This window comes from Capsicum annuum, unplaced genomic scaffold, assembly GCF_002878395.1.
Source record: "Capsicum annuum cultivar UCD-10X-F1 unplaced genomic scaffold, UCD10Xv1.1 ctg82882, whole genome shotgun sequence".
NCBI classification, from domain to species: domain Eukaryota; kingdom Viridiplantae; phylum Streptophyta; class Magnoliopsida; order Solanales; family Solanaceae; genus Capsicum; species Capsicum annuum.
In genome coordinates this window covers 667,717-685,367 of record NW_025893708.1, presented here as the reverse complement: position 1 = coordinate 685,367, position 17,651 = coordinate 667,717, and positions in this window count along the sequence as shown.

Here is a 17,651-nt window from a genome sequence, read left to right as displayed (position 1 = left end):
TTATTTCATCAATTTCCTTCCATAATTTAGAAATGAAGAGTTCACATTGTCATTATCATTGTTATTGTTATGGGCATGTCCCGATATTTTATTGGTACTCATTTGGTAAAGGCTTTGTTTGGACTATTGTGTACTTGGGATTGTTTGATATGATATGATTTGGTTTGATTGGTTTTTTTATAGAATATTCTAATGTCTTTAAGATTGAATTTTCTTATCTTGTTATATGTTCGGAATAAATCCGACATAGGGTGTATGGTGGTTGGCTTCTTGGGTACTGGGGTGGTCTCCGATCCAAGTTAGATTTGATATACCCATCATGGCCAGGCCCTGGTTTGGATTGTGAAAATCCAGGGAATGCCCCGACCCCACATCAATCTAGATACAAATATATATCAATAGTGTAAAGCAGACAAGTCATCAAGACCTAACCTCACATCGGCAAACATGAGTTTCCAGTACAAGTCATCCAAGACCCGCAAATTCACGGCTTAGCTACATAATCCCTACGAAGCCCAATTTAAAGAAAGTTTCACATAACCCATTGACTAACCAATGAACCAATAGTTAAGGCACACCATAGGTATCATCATACCCTTACACTTGCAAGCTTATCTCTATGCCATAACAATCACATTAACTTGGGGGAATGCCTCAATCCCTTTTATTCATTAAATTAAATCATAGCCAACAAGACTTTCAAAATCTATGTTCATTGTTTTTATCATTTATACAATGCAGTAATATAGGTGAATAAGTCCAACCAAGTGACAATTTCACAATTCAAAGCCAATTACACAAGTGGGTTGAGGGAACACAATTATTCAAAGCCAATTATAATTTCAAAACATCAATTTAGGGAAAACCATGACCCCTTAGTTTATTCACCATTCCTATGCACCTCACAAGTTCAAAACCATTAATAAAGCATAAACAATTTAGGAACCAACTATGCCAAAACCCTCAACTTTGACAAAACCCACATTCAAATCAATATAATTTGAACCATGTAAAACATATGTTTTTCATAAATTATGAATTGGAGAAGATTAACATGCCCGAAATATCAATGTTTATGAAGAGAAATCAACCCTTGAGCCCTCGGATGAACTACCTCTTGGAAGCCCTAAGTATCTTGACCTTGGGGAGTTTAGAGAGTTTGAGAGTGCTTTTTATTACTTTATAAATGAGAAATAACCCCTTTGAGTGCTTTATGGTCGTGGGTTTTGAGTAGGATAAGAGGGGAATTAATCGTAATGCCCTTAATGAAAGGACTGAAAGTTGATTGCCTAGTCACTACGGGTGACCTTGCGACTCATAGGGTCACCTTACGATTCGTAAGATCCTACTCGTATTCTATTATGGATAGTGTCCAAGACCACCAACACTGACTTGGTCATGATTTGTACGTTGCAACTCATAATCAGTCATTACAACTTGCAAAGTTCAGTTGTCATCAAAGCAGAAATAATTTGGGCATCTTACTAGTCAGGTTACAGAAGACACCATATGACTTGTTTTGAGTCGTTAAGACTCGTTTGAAGCTACTCGCACTCAGAATAAAAAACTTAGCCACACACACTAGTCAGGATATAATTGGATCCATAAGACATATTATGACTCATTATGACTCGTAAGGAGAGTTATCGTCTGGGCTGTATGGATGAAATTTCAAAAATTTTCAAGGACCAAAATTTGGGTTATTACACTATGGTGTGCCTTGGAGGTCAATTCCTTGGTTAAATGTATGGGTTATGTGAAACTTATTTTAATTGGGCTTAATGGAGGTTATGTATCAAGCCATGAAGGTGGAGGTCTTGAAGGGTTGATACTGGGAAGTCTTATTTTTTGGTGTGAGGGTTGGTCTTAATGATTGTGTACATGGTTCACACTATTGATATTTATTTGTATACTGGATTGACATGGGTTTGGGGCATTCCCTAGTCTTCCTTGATACCTTTGGTTCATGCGGCTAACATGCACTAGGGCCCTATCAGCAGGGAAACTGAACCCATATAGCCCATGGGTGCCTTTTTATGATGGTGAAGCTACATAGTCCAAGCTAATGTTTTACTTGCATAATAAGCCTTGTTCCCTATCCATCATCTTGTATATATATATATATGTATGCATGTATGTGAACATATACATTGAGTTACACTAATTTTGAATTGGCATTATTTTATCTGTACCCTGAGTTATATGCTAGCACTCAACCTACTAACCATCCCCGGATATTGTATCCCCACGCGATGCAAGAACCAGAGATACTTCTACTTTTTTGTATAGTGATAGGATTTTTGGGTTGTCAGCAGTCAGATTTAAAGTGGTGAGCTTCCATTCTCCGAAAGGGGGCTATCATTTTAAAGTCTTGTTTCATTTATGTCTTAGACTACTTCTATTAGACTCTTTTTTTCTATTATCGGGGGCATATCCCAACTTAGAATGGTTTTGGTCTATTTAAAAGCTTTGTGGATTATTGTGGATTAGGATGTTAAATTTTTGAAAAACAAATTGAGTTGCCTATCTTGTTATATGTTTGAAATTCATTTACTACAAGTTTTATTGTGCTTTGTTTGGCGAGGTAAAGGGGGTAGTATCCGATCCTTAATGGACTTGAGATACCCGTCATAGTTTGGACCTAGTTCAGGTTGTGACAAATTGGTATTAGAGACCTAGTTTCATGGTCAATTGGGTGTCTACAAAGCCATGTCGAGTAGAGTCTCTTTTATGGGTGTTCAGTGCATCACACTTATAAGGGAGAGGCTAGAGGTATATAGGAATGTTTCCCTTTTCTTGTGGTCTACTTTCGGTCTGTAGTGTCAAGAATGCTGAAATCTCCTCTAATTTCATTTGTTCGTATTTTAGATTATGTCTCCAGGAAGTTTTGATACTCATGCAAACTCCTTTGTCCTACCTAAGGAAAACATGGACGGAGCTCATCCTATTTATGGGGTACAGACCTAGTCTAAAGTCCCTGCTTATGATTGCCCCATAGAGTTCCACCGGTCTCTACTAATCCTCTTCGGGCTCCCCGAGCTAATGGTACTTCTGCCCCAATGCCTCAGGGGGATGTGTCTAATGTTGAGTTTTTCCATTCGATTCATTTACTTGCTCAATTACTGGCCTCCTAGTTGCACCAATCTGAGCATATTACTCTTGTCACTCCAACTTTTGAGCCCATAAGTGTTGGTCAATTTATGAGGTTGAGTCCTCTAATTTTCACTAGTTTCAAGATTAAGAAGGATCCTCAAGGGTTTATAGATAAGATGGAAAAGATTTTTTGAGTGATGTATGCTTCTTAATCTGAGGGTGTAGAGTTCAATGCATATTAGTTGAAGTATATGGCATATCAGTGGTATGAGGAATGGGAATAATTAAGAGGAGATAATGTTGAGCGAACTATATGGGATGACTTCTCGGGTGCTTTTCTTGATTGTTTCTTTCCTCAAGAGCTGAATGATCGAAAGTTGAGGAGTTTATGAATTTGAAGTAAGGCAAAATGACTGTGAAGGAGTACACCTAGAAATTCCATCAGTTGTCTCACTATACCCCAAAGTTGGTGTCTTCTATGAGCGCTAAGATAAGGAAATTTGCTTTGAGCTTGTCTCGAGACTTGGTATTGGAGTGCAAGGTCTCCTTGCTGAATAATAACATGGATATCTCTAGTCTTGTGGTGTATAGGTAGTAGGTTGAGGAGCAAAAAGGGAAAAAAGCCAAAATAAGAGAAAGGCAGAGTAAGGAATTCAGGTATTTTGAGCAGGGTGGAGGCCAGCAGAATAGTAGTAGAGATGGCAGGTAGTGGTTTAAGAAGAAATGGGGAAAATTTAGTTCTTATTCTACGGCTAGTGCTCTATATACTACGTTACATAGTGCTCATTATTTTTAAAGCAATAATGGGTTTAAGGCACATGGTGCCTAATCTTAGGCAAGTGGGTCCCAGTCAGCCCCATCATATCCTCCTTGTAGATTTTATGGATAATTGCACCATGGTTTTTGTGATAAGGGGAGAAATAAGTGCTTCAGATGTGGATAGCCTGGCCATATTTAGAGGAGTTGTCCTACTGGTGATGTTGCTACTGGAGCAATAAGGTTTTGATTTATACATCTTCAGCTCCAGCACCGAAGGGTGCTACTTTTTGTACCGGCATTATTTGGAATTACTTTTATGCTCTTACTACCCTTCAGGAATTTGAGGCTTCTCCTGATGTTGTTACTGGTACGTTATAACTCTTTTCTTGTGATGTGTATTACTTACTTGATTTGGAGTTTGTTCTTTCTTATGTGACCTTTATGTGGATATTCATTTCGATTTTGGTCTCGAATGTATTTCTGATACCTTTTCGATATTTACCTCAGTGGGTGACTCTATTGCGGCTAAATGTGTTTATAAGGGTTGTGTGATATCTATCTGTGTTAGGGAGACATTTGTGGATCTGATAGAGTTGGATATGTTAGATTGATGTGATATTAGGGATGAATTAGCTCTATTCATGCTATGTGTCTCTTGATTGTAGAACCTGAAGGTTCAGTTTCCAATTCCCGAATGAACTGGTGATGGAGTGGCAAGGATGTCCCTTAGTGCCTGAGGAAAGATTTATTTCTTATCTTAGAGCCCAGAAATTAATTTCCAAGGGGTGTTTATATCATCTAGTTTAGGTTAAGGATTCTAATTCTGAGGGCCCGTCTTTGCAAATCATCCCTATTGTTAATGAGTTTTCTAAAGTATATCAATTAATGTAATCAAATTGCATGTGAAAAGAAGATTTAGCCTCGTCTCTCTTCTGTCTAAATTTTTTTATTGCCTTTACCTTAAGGGTGTGTTTGGTATGATGGAAAATGTTTTTTGAAAAATATTTTTCTATTTTTCCTTGTTTGGTTGTAATAGGGTTAAAATCGTTTACACCCCCAAACTTTGTTGTAAAAATCAAACACCCCCTCAACTTTCAACAAGAATCATTCTCCCTCCTTTTTCCTATTTGATTTTTCAAAATACCTACTTTACCCTTGTATTTATATCAATATTTGAATATTTAAAAAAAAACTTTTTTATAAACCTAATTTTTATTTTTAATCTATATAACATATTTTCTATAAACATCTAAAACTTATTTTTTAGATAAAAAAATAAGAGTGATAAATATTAGTTGAGTATATAAATTAATGACATTCTATAACGAAATAATAAAAATTAATTTTATTAAAAAATAAAAATTCTAATAGCTAATTATACATGAAAATAATACGTAATAATATTTTTATAAATATATTTAATAGAGGTAATACGAATTAATTAATAGTAGAGGGTCCTTCGAAAACAATTTCTCTACCTCCCCGAGGTAGTGGTAAGGTTTGTCTACCCCTACCCTCCTCATACCTCACTTTGGGAATTTCACTGGGGTGAAAATCAATCAAACACCCCCCTTAATATTGAGCAACAATCATGCTCCCCATTTTCACTATGTAATACCTATTTTACCCTTAATATTTTTAATCTTCTGTTTATATAAAAAAAAAATATATTATATATGTTTATCTTTCATAACCGAGGTATTTACCATTTTTATTTAAATTGATTTACATTATTAGTAAATTCTTTTATAAATTAATTACAAAATCTAATGGTATTTTTTACATTCAAAATTTTTATATTATAAGTATTAAGTATGTATGTGTGTATATATAATTATGTACATAAATGCATATTTTGATTCACTCTTATTTTTTAATATCTATATAGACAAACGAGTTTTAGTTGTCAATATGACTTATTTTCTAAATTGTAATTTAAAATTTATTAACAATAATTATTTGATTTATAATAAATATAGATCTACAACAACACCGTACCTAGTGAAATCCCCAACATGAGATATGGGGAGGGTAGAGGTACGCAAACCTTACCACTACCTTGGGGAGGTAGAGAAGTTATTTTTGAAGGTCCCTCGACTATTTATTAATTTGTATTATCTGCACTGAAATATCTTTATAAAAATATAATTACCTATTATTTTTACGTATAAATAGATATTAGAATTTTTATTTTTAGTAAAATTAATTTTTATTATTTTGCTCATTTATTTTGTTATAGAATGTCATTAACTTATATACTCAATTAATATTTCTCACTTTTATTTTTTCATCTAAAAAATAACCTTTAGCTTTTTATAGAAAATATGTTATATAGATTAAAAAATAAAAATTAATTTTATAAAAAAAATTTAAAAAAAATATACAAATATTGATATAAATACAAGGGTAAAGTAGATATTTTAAAAAATTAAATTAAAAAAAGGAGGGAGAATGATTAATGTTCAAAGTTGAGGGGGGGGGTTGATTTTTACAATAAAGTTCGGGGGTGTAAATGATTTTAACCCGTTGTAATATAACTTTGGGAAAATATTTTTCAAAGGAACTTATTTTCCTCCATTTGAAAGAAAATGACTTCCCTCATAGGCCAAGAAAGTCATTTTCTAGTGATACAAGAGTAATCACGAAAATGGACTTATGTGGGTGTACATTGAAATCGTCCAAGTGTGTGTGCAAGATAAGTGCAATTAAATGCTTATTACACACCAAAACAGCCCACTATTCTACACTAGAGGGAAGCCTATCTCTTAAGGGTAAAAGGGATATTTTGCCTTCCATTTGCAATGTAATATATAAGGAATATTCTAGGGTTTCATGGGGTTTTTTTGAATGTTGAATATTGTATAACACACTTGAAACACTCAAGTTCTCTCTAACTAGAGACTTGGCCAAAACTAGGTTTATCAAAAAGGTGGATTCTCTTTTGTTGTTTGCTTGCTTGGATCGTAGAGTGCTTGATGGATTTGGAGTCCCTCTTGTCTCCTCTGTAGAGTGTAGATGTTGCTACTATCTTCATTAAGGGTCTTAGTGTTTAATATACACTTTGATTCTTAGTCATTATAGTAGTGTATGTCTTACTTCTTATTATTTACTTTCTTGTAATTTTGTAACGTTGGTATCTTGTTATTGTGAAGTCGTTTGTGTTGTTGTTGTTATTCATAATGTTTTTGCTCCTCTTGTTCATATTATTGTGTTGTTAATCTTAGTTTGGGTTTGCTGATTTGGTGTTCAAAACACCCATATCTCTCGTATTCTTGTGTTGTTCTTGAACCCGCGTGTGGTCACCAATTGGTTCTCGATTCCTAGCGAATTTGTGAACTGTTTGGTGTGTGATTTTTGTTTTTCCTAGTTAGTATTGTATCATTTGGTATCAGATTCATCTTTGATTTTGTTCTTACAATACCAATCTTGGGCCTTCTTGCGAAGAAAATTAAAAAAAAAAAGACGTGTTCTTGAGCTTGAGATCTTGGCCGAGAAGTTGAACTTCTTGTTGTTGTATCTTGGCTGAATGTTGTGTGTCTAGATCTAGAATTTATTTTTCCTATGTTGTTGTTTCAAGTGTTAATATTTTTGTCCATTAACACTTTGAGTCGATCTAGATTTGAGCATTAAAAATTGATGTTGTTGTTGTGAATAAAGCCATGGTCGTATGTTGAAGTTGTTGTTCTTGGACGTGTGGACTTATTGTTATAGTCTTGGTTGGACTTTATTGGTGTTGTTGTTGCTCTTGATAAAGTTGTTTTTGAATTCTTGACATTTATCACAACCTTCATCCTTGCTAAAACTGAAATACAACTCCAAAAAAAAACCTTGATCGTGTATTGACACTAAAATTGGTCGTGATGTGTGTTGATGTTAGCCGTGGGGTAGAAATTGTTGTTGTGTTGATGTATTCTTGAAGGTTGTTGTTTTTTTCATCTTGTTCTTCATCTCATCTTATAACTTAAGACAACCAAAAGTGTAATATAGATTCAAAAAGGTGAACCTACAAGTTGTAAAGCTGTTTGTGAGAAGACTTGAGGCATCACTTCCTTGACTTGACATCTATTTTTCAATCACTTTTCTTGTTTCAAGGGACCTTGTTTTGTGGGAATTGTACAAAGTCAAGTCTTTCCTTTTGAAGATTAGACTTAAAGGAGATTCAAGACATATACTTTTCCTCCAAAACCAATTGTTTCCATTACATAGTAACTAAAGTTTGTAAACTTCAACTAGTGACTAATTGTGGGGCTGCGACCAATGGTATGCTACCACATCACCCAAGTTACTGTTCACACAAAAATTTTAAACTTGAAATTTGATCTTTTAGTTTCATTTTATTGTTTCATTTGTTGATTCCAATACTAATTTATAAGCTAGTGACCATTTACTAGATTGTAAATTAGTTCTGAACCCGTTCTTCATGTTAACTTTCCTTTGTGCGTTTTAATTCCTTTGAGTCATTGTAATATGTCCTTGTGTGTTTTCCTTGCTCTTTGGAGTCATTGTAAACATTGTATTCACCTCTCAACACCTCTCTGAGTACAAGCAAGCTTACAACACTTGTGAGATTGAGAGTGAGGGATCCGAGAGACACAAAATAAAAAGAGAGAGTGAGGATATTTTGTACAACTAACGTGTTTTCTGTTTTGTAGGTAACTCATTTTCCATAATGGACACCATTTTGGCCCACCTTGATGTTATTGCTTGAGAAATAGCTAAGGCGAATGCGGGTCTTAACAAATTAGGCTCGAATATGTCTACTATACTTAAGAGGTTGGATCGAGTGGAGAGTCGAAGGAATTATCGTGATTCTACTTTTGAAGGTTTACCTCAAACAATCAATCCTCCAAGACCACCACCAAATGACATAGACATAAGACAAGCCACCAAATGTCCTCCAACCCGAGACCTACATAGGTCAATCCCTCCTCCATTCGATCAAGTCCAACAAAAAGGACTTGGAAGCCAAATCTCTCCCATCCAAGATCCACAACTGAAGCTCCACTTTACCAAATAAATCCTCTCAACCAAAACTTTATTTCATCAAAGCCGACAGGTCCATGTAGAGGAGAATGGTAGAAGGTAACATGACGGATATGAAGTCTATGACTATGCTTGTATGATGGTAGAAGAATTATTTCGGATGGCATTAAAGACAAGCTCAAGATGGAGAGAAAGCCGAAGTTCAAAATAAAGATGTTGGCCGAGAGTTGTGTTAATGTGCTCTCGGGTTCCTCATGATTTTGTGGGCTGTTTTGAGTGGTTTCTTTTGAAGTGATCGATTGAACGGGGTGAAGCCGTGAATTTATGGGAAAATTTCTCTCAAGATGGAGAAGATGATACAAGAATAATCACGGATATGGACTTATGTGTTTGTACATTGAAATTGTCCAAGTGTGTGTGCAAGATAAGTGCAATTAAGTGCTTATTACACACCAAAATAGCCTACTATTCTACACTAGAGGGGAGCCTATCTCTTAAGGGTATAAGGGACATTTTATCTTCTATTTGCAATGTAATATATAAGGAATATTCTAGGGTTTCATGGGGTTTTTTTGAATGTTGAATATTGTATAACACACTTGAAACACTCAAGTTCTCTCTCACTAAAGACTTGGCTGAAACTAGGTTCATCAAAAAGGTGGATTCTCTTTTGTTGTTTGCTTGCTTGGATCGTGGGGTGCTTGACGGATTTGGAGTCCCTCTTGTGTCCTCCGTAGAGTGTAGGTGTTGCTACTATCTTCATTAAGGGTCTTAGTGTTTAATATACACTTTGGTTCTTAGTCATTATAGCAGTGTATGTCTCACTTCCTATCATCTACTTTCTTGTAATCTTGTAACGTTGGTATCTTGTTATTGTGAAGCGTTTGTGTTGTTGTTGTTATTCATAGTGTTGTTGCTCCCATTGTTCATCTTATTGTGTTGTTAATCTTAGTTTGAATTTGCTGATTTGGTGTTCAAAACACCCATATATCTCGTATTCTTGTGTTGTTCTTGAATCCGGATGTGGTCACCAATTGGTTCTCGGTTCCTAGCAAATTTGTGGACTGTTTGGTGTGTGATTTTCGTGTTCCCTAGTTAGTCTTGTATCATCTAGAAAATACTGAGATGTGACTTATGGGATTTGGAACCAAAATATGAATAAAGTGACTAAAATAGATCACTTATTTAATAAGTTACCAAAATAGGCTAAATGTAATAATTTATTACATTTTACACCTTTTTTTAACGATATGATAGCGGATGTGTACAGTAAAAAAGTTTTAGTAAAACGTAGTAATAATTTATTACGTTTTACAAAAAAAATTTATAAAACGTAATAATTTATTTGTAAAACGTAATAATTTATTACGTTTACATGATTTGACATAAAGAAGTGATGTGATAGTACACTGAGTTTTTTTAAAACAAATTATAAATTAAAACCTTATAACTTTTTTAACTTATAAATTAAAACTTTTTATTACAATTTATAAATTATAACTTTTTATTACGTTTCTTACCAAAAAAAATTTAAAAAAAAAGTTATTGCTTCGTTTTTTCAAATCAAGTACCACCTAGCTCACTCTTTTTGACTCTTTCTTTCATAAATCGTATTAAGAAGTTACTTTTTAATTAAAAAAAAAATACGTAATTATAAATTTATTTTATTAATACGTAATAAAAAGTTACATTGCTTTTTAAATTTGGTCAGATGAATTTATAATTGTTGATGTCACATCTCATACAAACTGACCAGATGACTAAAAATTTGTAGTTAAATATTATGTTTTAGAAAATATATTATATTTTTAATTAGAGGGCCACACGGTCATGTAAAGTTAAAATTTAGGTAGAAAAGAATATATTTTCTATTCACCAACCAAACAGCATAAAGTATTTTTTAGATAATATTTTTCACTGAGCAACCAAATATAAGAAAATAAGTAAAACATGAACTTATTTTCTATGAAAACATTTTCTAGGAAAACATTTTCCATGAAAAATATTTTTCATCGTACCAAACACACCCTAAGTGTTTGCATTTGCTGCTCATAGGGTTAAATCAGGTACTGTTTGATCATTTTTTTAAATCCAAATTGATATGAAAAAAATGTACCTTAAAAAGTATTTTCCATAGTATTTTTAATATCTTTGTAAAATTTTGAGTTGATGTAATCTATATTTTTTTTGTTTTTCACTCGAATTTCGATACCCGCATTGAAGCCCAACAAATTTGAGATACATGTCCAAAAGTCCCACATTCGAGGTTAACGCTCTCACTAACAAAGACAACTCCATATCGAAGGAGACTCAAATCTGAGGCCTTTAATTAAAAATAAATAAGTACTTACCACTCCACTACAGCTGCTCATGAAAACACTGAAGTGGTCCATATATATATGGCTTCTCATGTTAGGTAATTGTTCTTGATTTACCCCTAATTATTATCAAACTTTGTTCCATCTGTTTGATTAAGTTGTCTAGAAATTTCTTTTATGAGACATGATCTTTGTGGAATGTTTCTTCGGTATCATGTTGATAATGTATGTAATTTAAAAAGTAATCGTTGTTTTATATTAGCCGCATAAGATGCTCGGCCGCCATACTCTAAATGCTTTCCCTTATTAACTTGAAGATCATTGCTTCTAATTAGATGGTTCAGTTCTAATAATAAATTTTTAAATTCACTTTATCTGTGTTTTTACTATGTATTCTGTGCTTGCTGTGTCACGAACAATTACTCTTCAATGCTACTTAAATGCCTATCATTATGCTAGACATTTCTTGCGGCAATGTGATGAAAAACCAGTCCGAAGTATGATTGAAATTTTAATGTTTTTTTATTTTTTTTACCCAAAAAACTGAGTAAATTTCATGGGTGATCATCCAACTTTGTATTCTTCATCCAAAAATCATTATTCTTTGTTTTGTTACAGAAAAATCATTTAACTTTGTCTCATCTTTTACAAAAGTTATTTTGACAAAATTTAGTGAAAACACAAGCTAAAATTTGAGATGAAATAAAAAATAATCTCTTATGTTGGAGAACAGGTTTAAAATGACCCCTCAAAAATACTTTTAAGCAATTTTGATTCACTATATTGCTAATAAAAATGAGCCTCTTTATTTGCATATGTTAGGCAAACTCTACCTACTAAATTAATGATATTAGAAAAAAGTAAAATAAGCAAAAAAAATTATCTTAGACATGCAATAATTACATTTTCATTTACTTACCCTTTACTAATATACTATTTTGTTTGATTAATTTATAAACATCTTTTCTTTAACTTTTGCTGCATATTATTTTGTTCATATTATCGGTCACTGCAAAAATGGATCAAATTGTGAAGTTAATTTTAAGACTTAATTCCGACGATTTTCAAAAACCCCACAATACAAGCCATCCCAAACAATTTGCGATAGTTTTTTCAACCCCCACATTTAATTTACGGGGGTTATTTTGCAACGGCTGAGACCTCCGAAACTCTAAATTTATTTTTTAATAATAAACTTTTATTTAAAAATTACGACGATTTAAAACCCCGCAATTTTTTATTTTTTATTTTTTATTTTTAAATTAGTGGGACCCATCAATGTCCAATAACAAATTATAGATTCTAATTTTAGCGCAAATTTAATTGATCCTTTAAGCATAACCTACAATCCAATATTTATTTAATTCATATATCATTAACACAACATGACTTATTAAACATTGTAATTCACAAGCATCTCAAAAATACATTGAATATTAAACTTCAAAATTAAATTTTTAACATTAGCATCTTCAAACTCCAAATTTTCAACATTAACTAGTATCTTCAAATTCCCAAATCAAATTTAAACATAAAATCTTCAATATTTTAAGATTCGCTCCAACCACACAATTACATCATCATAATTGAATATCCAAGACAATTTGCAACAAAATCAACGACTGTCATTAGAATCACTATCATCATGTGGTTTCCTTGCATCCATGGACGAAATGGGTCCACTAACCGCATTACTTGGCTAATTAAAAATGCAAAGAATAAAACCAATCAGATAAACTTTCAGTCCTTAATTACATTTATATCTGCGTACAACTAAAAAACATCATGATAAATATAAATAGATCAATCACAAGTTCGCAATTTCAAGTAAATACACTTAATCATTTTCAAATAACTACACTTAATAATTTTCAAATAACTTATTCACTAGTACACATTTCAAGTCACCACACTCAAACCATTTTCAAATAGCTAATTGACATTTTAAGACACTATACTTCACCATTTTGAAGTAACTACATTTAACCATTTTCAAGTCACTAATAAACATTTCAAGTCACTACACTTAAACCATTTTTAAATAACTAGTAGACACTACACTTAACCATTTTCAAATAACTAATTCACATTACAAGTCACTACACTTAACCATTTTCAAATAATTAATTCACATTTCAAGTCACTATACTTAACCATTTTCAAGTAACTACTTCACATCTCAAATAACTATACTTAATCATTTCCAGTTTTCTTAGCATCGTGTATCCAATGGCAGAATCATAGTTTGTTCATTATGATTAGCATTTAGCAGAGAGAGCATTACTGGGGTGATAACTCAGAACTTCATGACAGTTTATCTAGCAGGTGAAAGTAAGCAAATCATATAGAGAATCACAGATTTAGGCATACAATCCAAACCCTATAATCAATTTGTTCCTGTGTTAACAAGCCATGAAATAAGTAATCAATAAGCTGCAATCTGTGAGAGATAATTATGTTGCAAGACGATTCTTACTCCCATCACTTGGGCTCCCTAATATGCTAATGTCCAAGTAAAATCTCATACCAAGATAACATAAATGACAGAACGATTCCTAAAGTCATATGCCCAAAAGAAGCACATGAAGAGTGACGCAAATACTCTTACCACTGTCCAACTCTCTTTTCTTTTTTGACCATTAAATACACATAAGAGGCATTCGGAAAAAAGGACCTTGTTACAAGAAATATCTCTCAGTACAACAACAACAACATACGAAGTACCTCTATTTTAAAAACTGCAAGGTTAAGTTGAACTGCAAAAGCTTCTAAAGTATGTGACTGGTTCGAGGAAGACAAAAAGATTGCTTCTTTGTACTCAATAGGACATAAATATATACTTTAATCGACTAACTTATGCAATATAAGCACACACGTTCATTCATGGTTATTCTTTGCAACATATAATTTGAATATGCAATATAAACATGCACATTTATTTATGGTTATTGATTGAGTATATATATATGTATATATATATATATATATATATATCAAACGTCACAGTAGAGGGGAATGGATTGATTTGGATTGAGGCATCATTGATGCATTGATTGATACATCAAAAGCTTACACAACTAATGGACCTTGCTGCAAAGTCTTCTCTTAGTATAATCAACTAACACTTCTAATTCAATATTTTCGGACACACTGAAGATTCTCCAATTCAATTAACTGCTAGACCTCATTGATGTGCTGTTTAGAGAAGGAACTTACTATTGAATTTCTTTTAAGCTATCTTGCCATCGTTGAGAGTGTACAGAAAGTTCTTCACAATCTCAGCATTGACTCGAGCAGTATACTGCAATTAAGATCGGATAAGAAGAACGTTATGTTAATCGTAGATACTGTTTCTAGACCCCAAAACAGAATTGAAGCTGCATTAATATTAGATGGTGCTCGAGTATTTACCTACAATTGAGCAGATAGATTTCAAAGTTCAGAAGCACTCAATATCTACTTATCTCCGAAAAGAATAGGAGAACACAAATTAGACAAAATACTGAACATAAATAATAGGAGAACACAATGGCTAAGAAAGAATCATTAGCAAGAATACTGATACCACCAATTAGACAAAATAACAATTGAATTAGCAGAAATCAAGTAAATAGGCAAATTAACAACACGCAATTTACATTTTTTCAACAAAACAAAGAATCATCAATCTAATTCATAATTCAATTACAATCAATTGAAAAAAAAATCTGTTGATTGATCTATTGTAGTGTCCAACTCATATAACTAGACATAAATATGTGATGATTGTAGTACCTTGGCATCCATTAGAAAAGTATGCATTTCCTTCTGTTCAAGGTCGACAACGACACTGCAAATTTTCCAGAGAAGTACCATCTTCCAACTTAACGGGCAGCCTCAGATCTGTTGCAGGGAAACCCAGCTTCTAATTATTTGGATTGGACAGTCCACAGCCAAACAACAGGGGCATAACGAAGAAAAACAAAGGGTTGTGCAACTTTATCTGGAACCCAAGTTTGGTCTACCAAGAAAGCAGTATTGCATCTGCCATAAGGCCATTGCTGAATCCCCATGTTTGTAAAGTTTGCTTTATATGAACTAAGATCAAAAGGGAAAAGAGATTGGCAGCAGTTGATGCCATAGCATACTGTCAAAGTTGTAGCTTCGCTGCAGATCGATGTACATCCCGAGATAACATTTTGTTTCTAACTCCGGACACCCCGACATTCCGATTGGCTCAAATCCCAATGGAGTTCCGAACAGAGATCGTAGTCCTACAAGACCTACAAATCGATGGTGGTCTCGTCCCCAGCCAATATGGGATTACCAGAATTATCCCCAATGACATCGGCGATCGGAGTATCAGTCCCCGTGCTCCGTTTCCTCCTCTGTTTCGTCACTACTATTCCGGTCAGCTTCCTCCACCATTTTGTTCCGACCGCCGTCTGTCGACACCTCTATGCCGCCATCACCGGCGCTGTGCTGTCATATTTGTCGTTTGGATACTCGTCAAATCTTCACTTCTTTGGACCTATGCTTTTGGGTTATAGTTCTATGGGGCTTTGTCGACGGTATTGCGGGATCATTACCTATTTTGCTGCGTTTGGTTATCTTATTGGATGGTACATTTCTAGAAAATCAGTTTATGGGGGGAGCAAGAAAGAGAGAAAGATGGGAGTTGTAGAGAGAGAGTGGAGTGAAGGAGCTGTTGTTTCTTTGCCAAAAGTGAGGGATTAGGGTTTTCATTTTGGTTTAAAGGAAAGAGGATAGGGTTTGATCCAGCCGTTAGATCAATTGATCAACGGTTGAGATCTAAAGATTAAAATTTTGGTCTAAATTTGAGTAGAAATTGAAATTGAGTTCACTTAAACAATTTGAACTAGAATTATAATAAATTAGATAAAATTAGACTAAAATTTTTATAAATTAGCAAAATCGGGTTAAAAAACAAATAGATTGAAAAAAATTAAATAGATTAAAATCATTGATGTGACACGTCGTTATTTATTTGATATCAAAATAATACGTAAAAAATATTAATGTGAAAAACTAATAATTTTTAATAGCAGCCTAGGAGGAGCATCGGGAGGTTAAATTAGGTGTCAACAGTCAAAATGAACATACACTATACAATTGTTATTGTTCAGTGTTAAGAGTTCGCTTCAGAGTTTTATACATAAAAACTGCTACTTCATAAACTTAATACCAAGGGCAGTATGAGAAAAAAGTAAAATTTGTCTTACAAATATATCAAGGCTACTATTTAAAGATAATAATAAATTAAAAAATATTATAAAAATTATTATTCTTACAAATAAATTGTGTATGTCACATAAATAATAATAATAATAATAATAATAATAATAATAATAATAATAATAATAATAAATCAATCAATCAATTAAGGTGACATCTTTTGATTATTTTCTCTATGAGATTTTGAGAAAATGAATACAACAACTAACTCGATTTAGTCCCATAAATTGGGGTTTGTAAAGAGTACGGTGTATGCAGACCTTACCGTTAAGGTAAATAGGTTGTTTCAATAGACCCCCGATTCAAGAAAAATAGTCTGAACCTGTCCAATTTCAAGAAAAAAATAGTAAAATTGATTTAATATTGATCGTTGATCAAATATGATGAACGATTGAGATTAGAATTGAAGAAATAAGTTAAATTGAGATTAGAAATTGGGTTAGAAAAGATTGAATTGGGAATTTCGATTGAGTCAAATTAAACTCAATTGACACAAAGTGAGTATAAATGGCTAGAATTTAAATAAATTAGAAAAATTGAATTGAATTTAGGTTGATATTTAATAAATATAGTAACTACATAAAATTATTATTTTAAATTAATTATAAATAAATTATGTAAATAAAATTAATGATGTCAATCGTATAATAATGTAAATGCATTAGTTAATTAGCTTCATTATTATAACCTCAATAGTGTATTAATACCTCGATCATATGATTTCAATGTATTATTCAAAATATTTGGATAAATCGATTCACTACACGAGAGATGCGTAATATACATACATACATACATACATACATACATACATATAACTTCAAAATATGTACTAAATACATCACATACACGAGTATATTACCTCGTAATACAACGTATTTCATATATACTTTGATGAATTATCATTTAATTTAACTTATATTATTATATCATAACTTCAACAGTATATTAGTGCCTTGATCAATCAATCGTATGATATCAACGTATTCAATATACAATTAAATACATTTAATTTTTTTAAATATAAAAATTATTTATTTAATAGTAAATTAAAAATATCAAATATCGACGAACAATATCGTTTTTATAAAGTTAATTTTTATTTATTTTTAATAAAAGCGACAATATCCGTCGTTTTTCGAAAAAATATAAAAAAAATAAAAATAATTAAAAATTGCGATGATTAGCGTCGCTTTTCTAGAATTAATATTTTAAAAATAAAAAATTATAGGGACGTTGTCCGTCGATTTTAATAAAAATAAA